This window comes from Haematobia irritans, chromosome 1, assembly GCF_050003625.1.
Source record: "Haematobia irritans isolate KBUSLIRL chromosome 1, ASM5000362v1, whole genome shotgun sequence".
In the NCBI taxonomy this organism is placed as follows: domain Eukaryota; kingdom Metazoa; phylum Arthropoda; class Insecta; order Diptera; family Muscidae; genus Haematobia; species Haematobia irritans.
Genome location: NC_134397.1, coordinates 87,939,391 through 87,953,514, shown reverse-complemented (window position 1 = coordinate 87,953,514; position 14,124 = coordinate 87,939,391). Strand labels below are relative to the sequence as shown.

General features: G+C 33.4%; 1 protein-coding gene across 4 annotated transcripts in view; it reads right to left on the bottom strand.

Moving 5' to 3' along the window:
• Nepl16 (Neprilysin-like 16) overlaps nucleotides 1-14,124 on the bottom strand; it is a 369,741-nt gene that overhangs the window by 185,395 nt on the left and 170,222 nt on the right. The gene's annotated exons all lie outside the window — the stretch shown is intronic.

Here is a 14,124-nt window from a genome sequence, read left to right as displayed (position 1 = left end):
GGTCTCTCCATATGGCGATGAAGGTGACGTTTTACGTACCGATTGAGGATACATTCTTTTACTTTTCACCACTCGTACGATACAGTGAGCGAATCAACGGGTTTAAAATCGGGAGATCTCATTAAAATAGTAAAAGTGAAAAACAACAAGTATATAAGGCCGTAACTTCGGCCAGGCCGAAGCTTATGTACCCTCCACCATGGATTGCGTAGAAACTTCTTCTAAACACTGCCGAATTACTTGAGTTGCGGTAACGTTTGCCGATGACAAGGTATCTTAAAACCTCCTAACACCGTCTTCTAAATTGTAAGTAAGTCCATACGTGGTATATATTAAATTAAAAAAGTCCGATTAAATACGTATATAATCCAGTTTGACAAAATTTTCTATAGAAATAAAATTTTAACAAATGTTTTTATAGAAAAAAATTTTGACAACATTTTCTATAGAAATGAAATTTTAACAAAATTTTCTATAGAGATATACAGTGAGCGAATCAACGGGTTTAAAATCGGGAGATCTCATTAAAATAGTAAAAGTGAAAAACAACAAGTATATAAGGCCGTAACTTCGGCCAGGCCGAAGCTTATGTATCCTCCACCATGGATTGCGTAGAAACTTCTTCTAAACACTGCCGAATTACTTGAGTTGCGGTAACGTTTGCCGATGGCAAGGTATCTTAAAACCTCCTAACACCGTCTTCTAAATTGTAAGTAAGTCCATACGTGGTATATATTAAATTAAAAAAGTCCGATTAAATACGTATATAATCCAGTTTGACAAAATTTTCTATAGAAATAAAATTTTAACAAATGTTTTTATAGAAAAAAATTTTGACAACATTTTCTATAGAAATGAAATTTTAACAAAATTTTCTATAGAGATATATTTTAACAAAATTTTCTATAGAAATAAAATTTGAACAAAATTTTCTATAGAAATAAAATTTGAACAAAATTTTCTATAGAAATAAAATGTTACGTGCGTGGATATTCCACTTAGTTAAGGGGATAGTTTTATATGGGGGCTATATATAATTATGAACCGATGTGGACCAATTTTTGCATGGTTGTTAGAGACCATATACCAGCATCATGTACCAAATTTCAGTCGGATCGGGTAAAATTTGTTTCCCTTTGAGACTCCGCAAGTCAAATCTGGGGATCGGTTTATATGGGGGCTATATATAATTATGGACCGATGTGGACCAATTTTAGCTTGGTTGTTAGAGACCATATATTTGCTTCTCTTTGAGGCTCCGCAAGCCAAATCTGGGGATCGGTTTATATGGGGCTATATATAATTATGGACCGATGTGGACCAATTTTTGCATGGTTGTTAGAAACCATATGCCAAAACCATGTACCAAATTTCAGCCGCATCGGATGAAATTTGCTTCTCTTTGAGGCTCCGCAAGCCAAATCTGGAGGTCGGTTTATATTTGGGCTATATATAATTATGGACCGATGTGGACCAATTTTGCATGGTTGTTAGAGACCATATATCAACACCATATACCAAATTTCAGCAGGATCGGATGAAATATGCTTCTGTTAGAAGCTCCGCAAGCCAAAACTGAGGGTCCGTTTATATGGGGGCTATAGGTTAGGTTAGGTTAGGTTATGTGGCAGCCCGATGTATCAGGCTCACTTAGACTATTCAGTCCATTGTGATACCACAGTGGTGAACTTCTCTCTTATCACTGAGTGCTGCCCGATTCCATGTTAAGCTCAATGACAAGGGACCTCCTTTTTATAGCCGAATCCGAACGGCGTTCTACATTCCAGTGAAACCACTTAGAGAAGCTTTGAAACCCTCAGAAATGTCACCAGCATTACTGAGGTGGGATAATCCACCGCTGAAAAGCCTTTTGGTGTTCGGTCGTAGCAGGAATTGAACCCACGACCTTGTGTATGCAAGGCGGGCATGCTAACCATTGCACCACGGTGGACATCAATAACAACTAACATACTTGTGCCAAGTTTCAAGTCGCTTGCTAGCTTGTTTCGTTCGGAAGTTAGAGTGATTTTAACAGACGGACGGACATGCTTAGATCGACTCAGAATTTCACCACGGCCCAGAGTATATATACTTTATGGGGTCTTAGAGCAATATTTCGATGTGTTACAAACGGAATGACAAAGTTAATATACCCCCATCCTATGGTGGAGGGTATAAAAATAACCAATATAGTGAATAGAGATAATTGTGCGATACAGGAAATTTCCAACAACAGGTGAGAATTTGAATTCTTTTTATAGTATTATAGTTAAAAGTAATGAATTAGTGACTTTTGCTGAATTGTTGTCTGAAGAATTGTGTCGCATGTATAAAAAATTCATTAAAGTTATGGAAATATGACGAAACCATGTTCCACGTTTGTGAGGACACGTTTTTAATTCATCAAGTCTTGAGTTAGTGAGAATTTTGACGTTAGGTTTTAAATCAACATTGAAAATTTGCCGTTCACATTCTACATTTTCTTGAAGTTTTTAATTAAAATTAATAATGTATGCGATTTGTATAGAAACTATAACTTATAATAAAAAAACTGATTTTAAGCAGTTTTGGGACTTTAATTAAAAAGCCTGAAACAAATTCAGAGAAATTGTGAAAACTGAACGACAAATTTTCAACGCGATATTAGTGCTGAGAGGCAAAGAAACGTGGTCAATAGTGAAGAAATAGAATGAAGTATGTGTTGTCCATGTGCAAACACTTGAAATTGATTTAGCATTAATGAATTCTTTTCTCTATCCGCAAAATAATTTGTGGTAGGAAGTTTGAAAGTCACAATCTTTCCTAGTGGAGACAAAATCCATATCTTGTCTGTGGTGGTTCTGTGTGTATCCACCACATGGTTGTGCGAGCACATCAATAGAGACATACACTATTTAAGTCCAGTGGTTTCCCAACATTTGTAGCACAGACAGGCCGAATTAGAAATTAGAAACGCACATTGCCGATATTGCCGTTCATGTTGGAAATTTAAATGGGGTAATTAAATCTGTGATCGTCTTGTAGAACAACAAAAAGAAAGAAACACGTGAGTACCTTCGATACTGCAACAGGAATATCGAAGGTGCTCAACAAAATAAAAGTAATTCAATTTAACTTATACATAAAAAATAACCCAAAACTTTCCTGTTTGTTTTAGGGTTTTTTATGTATCAATATCAAACAAATTTCAAAAACCACTTGCAAAATGAACTGAGTCAATAGATAAATCTTATTATTTACATGTCTATAATAAATAAGTTTGCCCTATATAATAAAAATTTAAGTAGATAAAAAAGACTTATTAAAAAATTTCATTAAGAAAACATTATTAATTTCCACAAAAAATTTTTATAATAAAAAAAAAACTATTACTAAAAACTGGAATACCAAAAGAATAATAAAACTACTTATCTAAATGTACATAATTTATTAAATTCGCCAATAAGACATTGTAAAATGAACATAAAAAGTTATTAATAAGTTTTCATAAACTAAGGATAATTAAAAAAAATTATGTTGTTTTTTTTTTTTGCTAAAAATTGCTAGGCTTATTATTAAATTGTCATTAATAAGTAAAATCAAAACAAACGTTTATAATTATTTATGTGATTTCATGCGTAATTTCTACTTAAGGCCTTAAAATAAATTATATTTCGTTTCAATATTGAATCATAAACTTTATTAAAAACCTCTATATTTAAGAATAAAAATGTTTATAATATGAATTTGAAAAGAATAAAAAAAAAATCTTGACAAAAAAAGTTGAAATGTCACAAAAGTTGTCAAAATTCAAAATGGGATATTTCCAAATATTCTTTAAGACATAGGAGATATCATGGATGGCAGAAATGCCATATGGGGTGGGCGAGCCTTGAGTAGCCTCAATACCTAAGTCTCATAAGGAAATCCAAACGATGAATTTTAAATTTTATTCTAGGCAATACAATCTGAAAAATTCATATCAACAATAGCCCAAATCAATCATTTTAAGACATCCCATCCCTGTACTAACTGGTAGAGGGAGAAACACGCACACATATACATTGGTATGTTCTTCCAGTGAGGACATACCAAATGACATCAGAGCTGAACAAGTGTAATTTCTATTTACAGCTTTTAGAAACTCCCAGGTCTGGTGCAGGAAGACAATACGGTACATTAAAGAATTTAAATGTATGACCTAACGGATTAGAACCTATCCATCCGGAGAGCTAGACCGCAGCATAACACCAAAGTACCATTTCCCCTAAGTGGTTATCACACTTGTTTCCACTTTTAAATAGTGGAATGATGAATTAATCCTTCCAGAGTGTTGGAAAGAAACCAGTTCGCAAAGATTCGCAGAATAGAAAGAGCAGCTGAATCCTGGGAGCTGGGAATCCCATCAGGCCCCGGGCGAAATGAACATTTTATCTTCTAATATATAAAAATAAGTCGGGTTTTCCTTCCTGACACAATAACTCTAGAACGCACGAACCGATTTCCGTTCCTTGGAAAGGTCTGGCGCCCAGTAAGGTTTATAACAAAGAAAATTCAAGAAAAGTTTCAATGGAAAAGCGGGAAATTCTTTTTTTATATACAGCACCATCTCGGATGCATCTCCGGAACGCAAGAACCGATTTCAACGGTTTTGCATTCGTTGGAAAGGTCTCGGGCTCAGTGAGGTTTATAGCTCAGAAAATTCAAGAAAAGTATCAACGGAAAAGCGGGAAAATCTTTTTTACATACAGCGCCATCTTTGATGCAACTCCAAAACTTACGAACCGATTTCCACGGTTTTCCATTCGTTGGAAAGATCTCGGGCTCTGTGAGGTTTATAGATATAGAAAATTAAAGAAAGGTTTCAACGGAAAAGCGGACATTAAACAAAATCATAAAATGAATTCATCGCAGTTGCTTTTTATTTTTAATTTTCTTAATTTTATTTTATCACATGAATTGTCATTCAATAAAATATATTTTTATATTGCGAAAGATTTAAGAAGTTGCAAACGTGATGTGACAAATATTCATGTGTACACTGTGAAAAAAAAAAATAAAAAAAAACAACCGTTTCCTAATATTTCAATTGGAAATCATCAAATCAATTACATACGTGTATTGTGCACATTTATAGTGAATTTGAACAGCAGACATCCATAGACCAAAATACCTTTAGGGCGACGTGCAAGTAGGGATGCCAGACGTGCTCTTCTAAAGAGCACATGTGCTCTTTTTTACAAAATGTGCTCTTAAAACAAGATAGGCCAAAAAAGCACGCAAAAGTTCTCTATTTTTAGTTAAGTTCTCTATTTGTGCTCTTTGTATGCATCACAACATATATTACTCCAACGCGATTCAATAAATGGTAAAAGTAAACTGAACATACGTAAATGTCACACTACACCCAGAAAAAAGTGACCCCTTCTTTAAGTTAAAATGAACTCATTGTGAAGAAAGTTGAACTTCGTATAGCTCCAAAGACATTTTTATTTGTTTGAACGATGTGATTTTCGTAGAAATTAGGTAGAATGCATTCCATATATTAGTTAACATTTTCCTATATTTATGTACCACTATACTACAAAATTTAACTGAATTGAATTCATATATGGAAAGATTTTATTGAACTTCTTTCATTCATTTGGACAAATCTTACATATTTGTTGTAAACCTTTTACTTCAAAATTAGAACTGCTTATCTCCGTTTTTAAATACAATTTTATTTATTTATATAGATACTTTTTTCTTCAATAAAAGACATGTTTTATTAATATATATATATATATATATATATATATATATATATATATATATATATATATATATATATATATATATATATATATATATATATATATATATATATATATATATATATATATATATATATATATATATATATATATATATATATATATATATATATATATATATATATATATATATATATATATATATATATATATATATATATATATATATATATATATTTTAAGAATCACTTCTTCCACTATTTCCATGTAATGTTATCAACTGTAAAACGTAATGAAGAAAACTTATTGTACCTTTCACTTTTAATAAGTTGTTGCCTAACGATGTTGTCCTCCTTTTACAATTTCAATACATATAAATATAAAAACCCATAAACCAATTTTTTCACAAAAGGTTAGCGTCCTGATTACCTGATAAATATATTATATAACAACGCGACTCCAACAAAAAAAAAACAAGCCACGCGCAAACATATCGATTACAGGTAGACAAATGAAAATTTCCTATATTCTAACAAGTGTGCTTCCTTAAGTATTAAAAGGATTGAATACTTCTTAGTACGAATGAACTCAAATATTTTTCTATGCCAAGTGTTATTCGTATGTATGATAAGCTTTCTATAATAAAGGAAGTTAGAATTATCATTTTATAAGAAATTTTAGTAAATTTGAGGAAACTTGGTTTCAGTTCGGGGTTTGTTTATTTTTACGAATGCTTTGTTATCAGTGAATAAAATTTCCTTGTTCAGTAGTAAATTCTTATACCCAGAGAAGAAAACAGTATTAGTAAAATTCCATGCCTTATTCTAGTTACGGTCATTTTCATGTAGCTCCGTTAGGATTTAACTGCCAGTTAACAGAAAGTAAATTGCAAATATCTTCTCTTTGGTTAACTTTAACGGAAAAACTGTCGTCAGTTAAGTTCCTAATTCGCATATGGAATATATAGGCAAGATAATATGGTTTAAAAGTTGGTTAGTTAACGGAACACTAACGGAGCTTTATGAAAATGGGGGTTAATGAACTATTATTAACTGATTTCAGTTTAGGATTTTTTTACTGAAACAAGTACATTTTATTATTTCACACAAAAATTTAACTGAATGGAAATAAAACGGCTAAACTAAATTGATGGACATTTTTTCCTTTAGTTTTTTCTACTTCCGATGCAGTCCTTGTGGACAAGTATTAGAAAGAACGCAATCAGACTATTTTAAGTGCAAATTTTGTACAATTAAATTTTACAAAAAATAGAAAACTAATAAAAAAAAAACTAAAAAATAGAAATTAATAAAAAAAGTAAAAAAATAATGGGATTTGAACCTGTGCCGTTTGACTTTTTCGCTTCCATGGAAGTTCGTTTGAGAAAGTTTTGCAAATTACGAGAATTTTTAATTTTTTTGTTGATTTTTAACGGAAAAAATATATTTATACGAAAATATATGCCGAAAATAAAAAATAAAAACGATGCATGACATAAAAAAATATTTTTTTAGAAAAACATTTGATAAAAAATTGCCGCTGCGTCTCTTTTTTCGTTCATACTAATAAAGAACATCTCGAAAAGCATTTACAATGTTATTCCTTGGTGTCGTATTACGATCATATCACAAACATTTGAATTGACCTTTCGACGCTTTATGTTCAATGGCGTTTGTGGCTGAGTGTGCTAAGGCGTTCAGTTATAGTGCCAGCAAACCCTGGTTCAACCCCTGGTCGGAGCGAAAAAGTTTTTCAAATTGTAAAAATTAGATAATAGGAAAATAATTGTGTAATAAAACATATGGATGAAAAAAAGTGAAATTGGTTGAAAAAAAAAATTTTTTTTTTTTTCGCTTTTTAAATTTCTTTACTCAAATTAACTTCCAGAGCAAAACTTCTAAAGCAATGCAAAGGATCCAAAAAGGGAGTACTTCCGTCCTATAACAATCCCATGTAAAATTCATTGGAAATGATCCAAGTTTGCACTACTTCCGGATCACAGATTGGGGATCTAAACTACTTTTTTGGAACCTCTTTTTTTGCTGGGTTTTTACTCTGTTCTAAATGTAAACAAACTTCTTTCAATAACATTTTACCAAAAACAGCAAACAAATGACTTACAAAGTATTGTAAGAAAATTAGCTTGAGTTGAAAGTGGTTTATTTTATGTATATGTTACGAACCTTTTTTATGTTTAAATGAATTATTATGGAATTAAATGTTTTTATTTTATTTGGAAAAGTGTGCTCTTTTTTTTTGTATGTGCTCTTTTTATAAACTGAATGTGCTCTTTTTGCCTCTTCAAAATCTGGCATCCCTACGAGCAAGCCAACAACAAGTGAATTCACAGAATTTAAGGGAAGAAAGACAAAATATAATAAGAGAAAATGCCCGATTGAGACAACGCATGAGCACACGAAGATCATTGGCATCATACATTCGCTTGGCATTCCAAAATGATCCCACTGCGAACTACAGTGACGATGAAAATTTAGATATTGGACCAATGACGACTATTGCAATGCGGTAAATTTCAAAAGAGAAACAGCTGGATTGTGCTGCTCAAGTGGAAAAGTTAAACTGGATCCATTACTTACACCACCACAGCTACTGAAATCATTGTTCGATGGAAGTGATCCCGATTCAAGCAATTTTCTTCAACACATCCTTGATTACAACAACTGCTTTCGCATGACTTCCTTTGAAGCTAATATCATTTGAGAAGGTAAAAGATACAACACACATAACCAATCACTTACACCAACACAATGAATTGCAACACATAACAACTACGTATACACCACACGATGAGAAGTTACACCCAGTGATGCCGCTTTGGTGCTTTCAATTTGAACAGTATTGAGTTAATTGACGACATCTTTTCATACAAAAGTTCTGATGGGACTGTCAGAAGCTAAAGAAACTCAACTATATTGTCAAAAGCTAAAGAAACTCAACTATCAAACGTTAGTATTTAATTCACAAAAACACTCATAATAGAAATAAGAAAGAAACTCCCAGCAAATTTAATTTTGAAACATTTATTTTCTCTTTGGAAAAACATATTACTGATAAAAAATTAATGGAATGAGTGCAAAATAAGCATTAACAACTATAAAGATGTACACTTGGATAGGCGTTCATAATTTCGTAAAAATGCGTCAAATGAAATCAATACCCAAAAGTTATATAATACATCTTTGGAAGTTAGTTTTTTTTTAGTAGTAGCACATTGAATTTCGGCTGACTGGAGTAGTTTTAGTAGTGGGAACTGGTATGTTAGAATTTATAATATATTTTTGGTGCTTTTTGCCTTTTCGTAGTTAGCATCACTGGTTACACTTTATTTCTTCAATAAATGACTGTTTGCAAATACAGATACAAGGACAAATATATCATTTGCACAGTTCAATGGTTCCAACATTAGATGAACCGCATCAATTTCTGCAAATTTATTTCATTTCGTCGATTGTGGATCAGCTAAATGCGCGCTGCAATATACAGGGAACACAACAGTTAAAGAGACTAATTATTGAACAATTTCACGCTAATAATGCTGTCGTTAATATGTTTAAAACAGCATTGGAACGAATGCAATCGGATACGCACAAATTTGTCATAAGAGCGGATTGTACCCCAACAGGTTAACATGTGCTGCAATTGTTGTTGGCGATCCAACTAAATCGCGAGACATTGTTGTTCAGCGAAGAAGCAATATCATGCATCGTGTGAACGAGACACATCGTTTGTATGGTGCGTTACAATATCCAATTATTTGTTGACAATGGTAATACGGATACGACATCACGTTGAAGATGGTTGATCCAATTACAGGTACAATATTCACATTAATTATTGCTGTTATTGGTTTCCATTAACAATTCACTTTATTTTGCATTTTCGGGCGTATCAACGAATACAATGAATTACTATGCGAATCATATGATGATTCGTTCTCATTGGGATTTAACACTTGCGGATTCAGTCATTTCATCAAATGCATACCAAATACGAACCCTTTTTGCAATTATCATCACATGTTTTACTTCACAACCAATTGAGTTATGGAACAAATACAAAGACGACATATGTGAAGATATTTTGCATCGCTTGCGTATTCAAACGAATAATCCTGATATCCAAATAACCGATGAAATCTACAATGAAGGATTGATTCTGATTGAGGATCAATGTTTGACTATTGCAAACAAGCTACTAATTGAAGTAGGAATGATTGTGCCAAATCGATCGATGCACGATGCATTCAACCAAGAATTAAATCGACAGCTGCAATACAATGTTGATTCATTGCAGGAATTCGTTCGAAATAACGTGTCCACAATTCCATCAAGATGTGACATAGCTTTGGCGGTCGTACTGCACATTCTGCGCTTAAGTTGCCACTCACAACACTTTCAACACAACTGATACTCCAACATGCAATATTTCCCGATCCAGTGCAATGGGAAAAATGTTGATGTAATGCAAGCTTATTGTTTGGGATGAGTGCACAATAACACATAAGAAATCACTTGAAGCACTTAACTTCACACTGAATGATCTTCGGCGAAGTAACAACATCTTTGGTGGTTTGATGATATTTTTCGCAGGCGATTTCAGGCAGATGTTTCCAGTAATTCCCCGTGGAACGCCTGCAGATAAATTGAATGCTTGCCTGAAGGCATAACATTTATGGAATGACGTAAAAACATAATCGCTAACCACTAATATGAGAGTTCAACTTCAGAATGATCAAAGTGCTGCACAATTTTCCAAACAGTTGTTAGCTGTTGGAAATGGAAATCTCAGTTGATGCAACATGGTTTAATTACTCTTACCAACCACTTTTGTCAATTTGTAGACTCTCAATTAGCTTTTATTGAAAATGTTTTCACAAATATTAGTGAGAATTGTCAGAATTACGTAAAGTACGCAGGTGAAAATGTATGTATTCTTCGAATACAAATGATTCCGACCGATCTTCCGTTTGACTTCAAACGATTACAATTTCCAGTTCGCCTTGCGTTCGCAATGACTATTAGCAAGTCGCAAGGCCAATCGCTTAGTGTTTGGGGGATAAATTTAGAAAATCATTGTTTTTCACATGGTCAGTTATACGTTACGTGTTCACGAGTTGGGAAACCATCCGATTTGCTTGTGTTAACGTCAGACCTAAAAACAAAAAATGTGTTTTACCAAAGAGCACTTCAATGAAACGAATAATTTGCGGACACGTATAACGCTTCGATTCAGTAATTACTTTGGATTCACTTTCATTTAGACAAGTTCAACTAAATAACACTTTATTTTTGTAATCGAAATAAATTCATTACTGCTGTGAAATAAAATAACATTTTTCTTTTTCATATATATAACAAAATTAAAAATTTGTCTGCATCTATTAATCACCAAACGAAATGTTACGGTTAATTTGGTACAGACAGATTCATATCCTTACAAAAATTTCATGAAATAGATGGAAGATTAAAATCGTCAGACAAAACGATCAAATCAGGAGATCTTGCAGTAGCTTTGATCGATCGGATAGCAGTCAAATGAGCATTATAAACATCGTTACAAGAACATGGAGGAATATAGGAGCAAACACAAACAAATATTTATAGCCCCACCTTATTTTCACTTCCAAATATTCTATTTTATGTTCGTTAGGAATATCATGTTTTGATAAAACATACTTTGTAGAGACAGCAATTAAGACACTGCCACCTGATTTCTTCCAGCCATTAGTGCGGTCACATCTGTAAATTTGGTATCTATCGCATAGGATTTCAGTATTCAAGACATTGCTCTGAATTAAAGCAAAAGCTATCAGTGTATAGATTACATAATTTGGTATTAAGACCCCTAACATTCTGATAAACCATAATAAAATTTATATCAGATAGGGTTGTATTCAGTTTTTTGATTGCTCGATAGTACGGGAAGGTAAACGGGCAACTTTACCTTTGAAAACAAATTCATGAACTATAGCTCTGCAGATGGACTGGAATGGGCTGGAATTTCCAGATTTTCTATGTCATGTCCAGTTACAAGCTATTCAATAAAATTTCCTGCTAAATATACTTTTGAAATATTATTTCAATAGAAAAGACTATACGTTTACACGGACGAAAAAAACTGTTCTTCATATGTTTGGGTGTAAAAATTAAATGTCTGGAACTCAATTTTTTTAACGCCATATTTTTAAGTGCAAGCGTATAATGTTCATAAACTAGCATAACATGTTTGGGACATATATGTTAATATGTTAAAACATATTATGTTTGGGACATAAAATGTTTGTAAATATAATATACTTAGATGCAAATTTGAAAATAGCCTATAAACATATATGTGTTTAGAAAGAGAGACCTAGAGAGTATGCTGCAAGTAAAATAATGGATGTAACCAATTGGCGCCTTAAAAATATATCCACACAAAGAAAATTTCATTAAATTTTTTTAATACCAGTGTGTGCCCTAAGGTGAAACATAATATATTTGAACAATACAAACAATATTTTGTTTGGACCAAACCTGAAAATATATATGCTTGAAGCAAAATGTGTTTAGGGTATATGTTACAGAAGAGGGTGTAGTCATGTATCTTTTTCATTCCCAATAAGGTGATTTTTGAGTGTTAATTACTTTTAACCAGCACTCAATTACACCAAGAGAGAGAAGGCATAGTAACCCAAAATTATGAAATTTTCACTTTTCATTAAAAAACGTACACACTGTAAAATTCTCTTTCATAAAAAATTGCCGGTATGTCTCTTCTTGTCTTCAGAGTTAATACTTTTTTATTACAGTTTATTGTCTCTACTGAAAAATAAAAAATTAGAGTTACTACCCTTTTCTTTAATAGGTGCGAAATCCAGATTTTTTTCAATCCAGCCAACTTTTTCCAAAATTCCAATAGGCCATTTGAATCTGGCAACCCTATCTGTACGGCCAGAAATCCGCATTAACCACATTATCAAAAATATCCTTAGGCACTAAAATTTTAAATGATTTGTTTCTTCTCTCTATAAATTGCAGTTTCGATACCTTGACGTCAACATTTACATTCAGTTTAAATTTAATGTAGAATTGAGTATCATCCGCAGTTGTTTCCGGAGCAAAACTAAAACTAACTGAAAGTGTCTATTACATATGGGCACTTCTAGTTCTAACCGCTGAACCTTCTCGATTATTTACTTCTTTTGAGCCAACCAGATTGTTCCAAAAACATTAGTAGACTGCTTATGTTAACGTTTTCCAGCTCCGCCAGTAATCTAAAGCTATATGCCCCTAAAATTCGCTTACGCCTTACACAAAAAACAAGACACACACAAGAGGTGTTTAATTGATTCCTTTTCCTCCGCATCATGCCAACTCATACAGTAGTCATTATACTTCGCGCCAATAGTTTTTGCAAAATCGCCTATCAGGCGACCCGTTATAGCAGATATCGGGAGTGAAATCTGACGTCTTTAGAACACTAGCATATCTAGTGTACGGTTTAAGTTTAAATGGGGCCATATTTGCTTGGTGTCGTTACAACCCTTGCAATTCTCCCATCGAACATTTGCCATCATAACAGCGTTCTCACGCAGTAGGAGCTTGCAGGTAACCAGAGGCATACCAACAGATTTTAGTTCCCCTGGAATATGTAAGGTAGTCCCTAGCCTTGCCAACTCATCTGCTTCGGAGTTCCCCGGTATGTTCCTATGACCAGGCACCCATATTAGGTGAATATTGTATTGCTCAGCCATCTCATTGACAGATTTGCGGCAGTCGATGGCCGTTTTCGAGTTGAGGAAAACAGAGTCCAAGGATTTTATTGCAGGTTGACTGTCTGATTATATATTAATGCCCACATTTTTTGGAACATTACTTCTCAGCCAATTCGCCACCTCTCTTATTGCTAATATTTCAGCCTGAAAAACACTACAGTGATTAGGTAATCTTTTCGCTATTCGAAGTTCCAGATCATTAGAATATACTCCCAACCCCAATTGTCCATTCAATTTGAAGCCATCAGTGTAGAAATCTATATATTCTTTATTCCCCGGGGTCTGTGTGCACCACGCCTCACTGTTGGGGATTAGAGTCTCAAACTTTTTGTCGAAAAGTGGACTCGCCAAAGTGTAATCCACTACGTTAAGCACATCTGGCATTATTTTGAGGACCCAACTGTGACCGTAACTTTTTTCCGACCACAGCGATAGCTCGCGCGACGGCTGTGCGGTTGCGCGGTATCGCTGTGGTTATACTCGTAAGTCTAACCAATACCGTGTATAGCCAATGCACAATTTCCGGTTTTAGTCCCCACTTTTTTCCTTTGCCTTTTTACACGAGTACAAAGCTACCGTTGCTTTTCTCGCCCTTTCTTCAATATTAAGCGT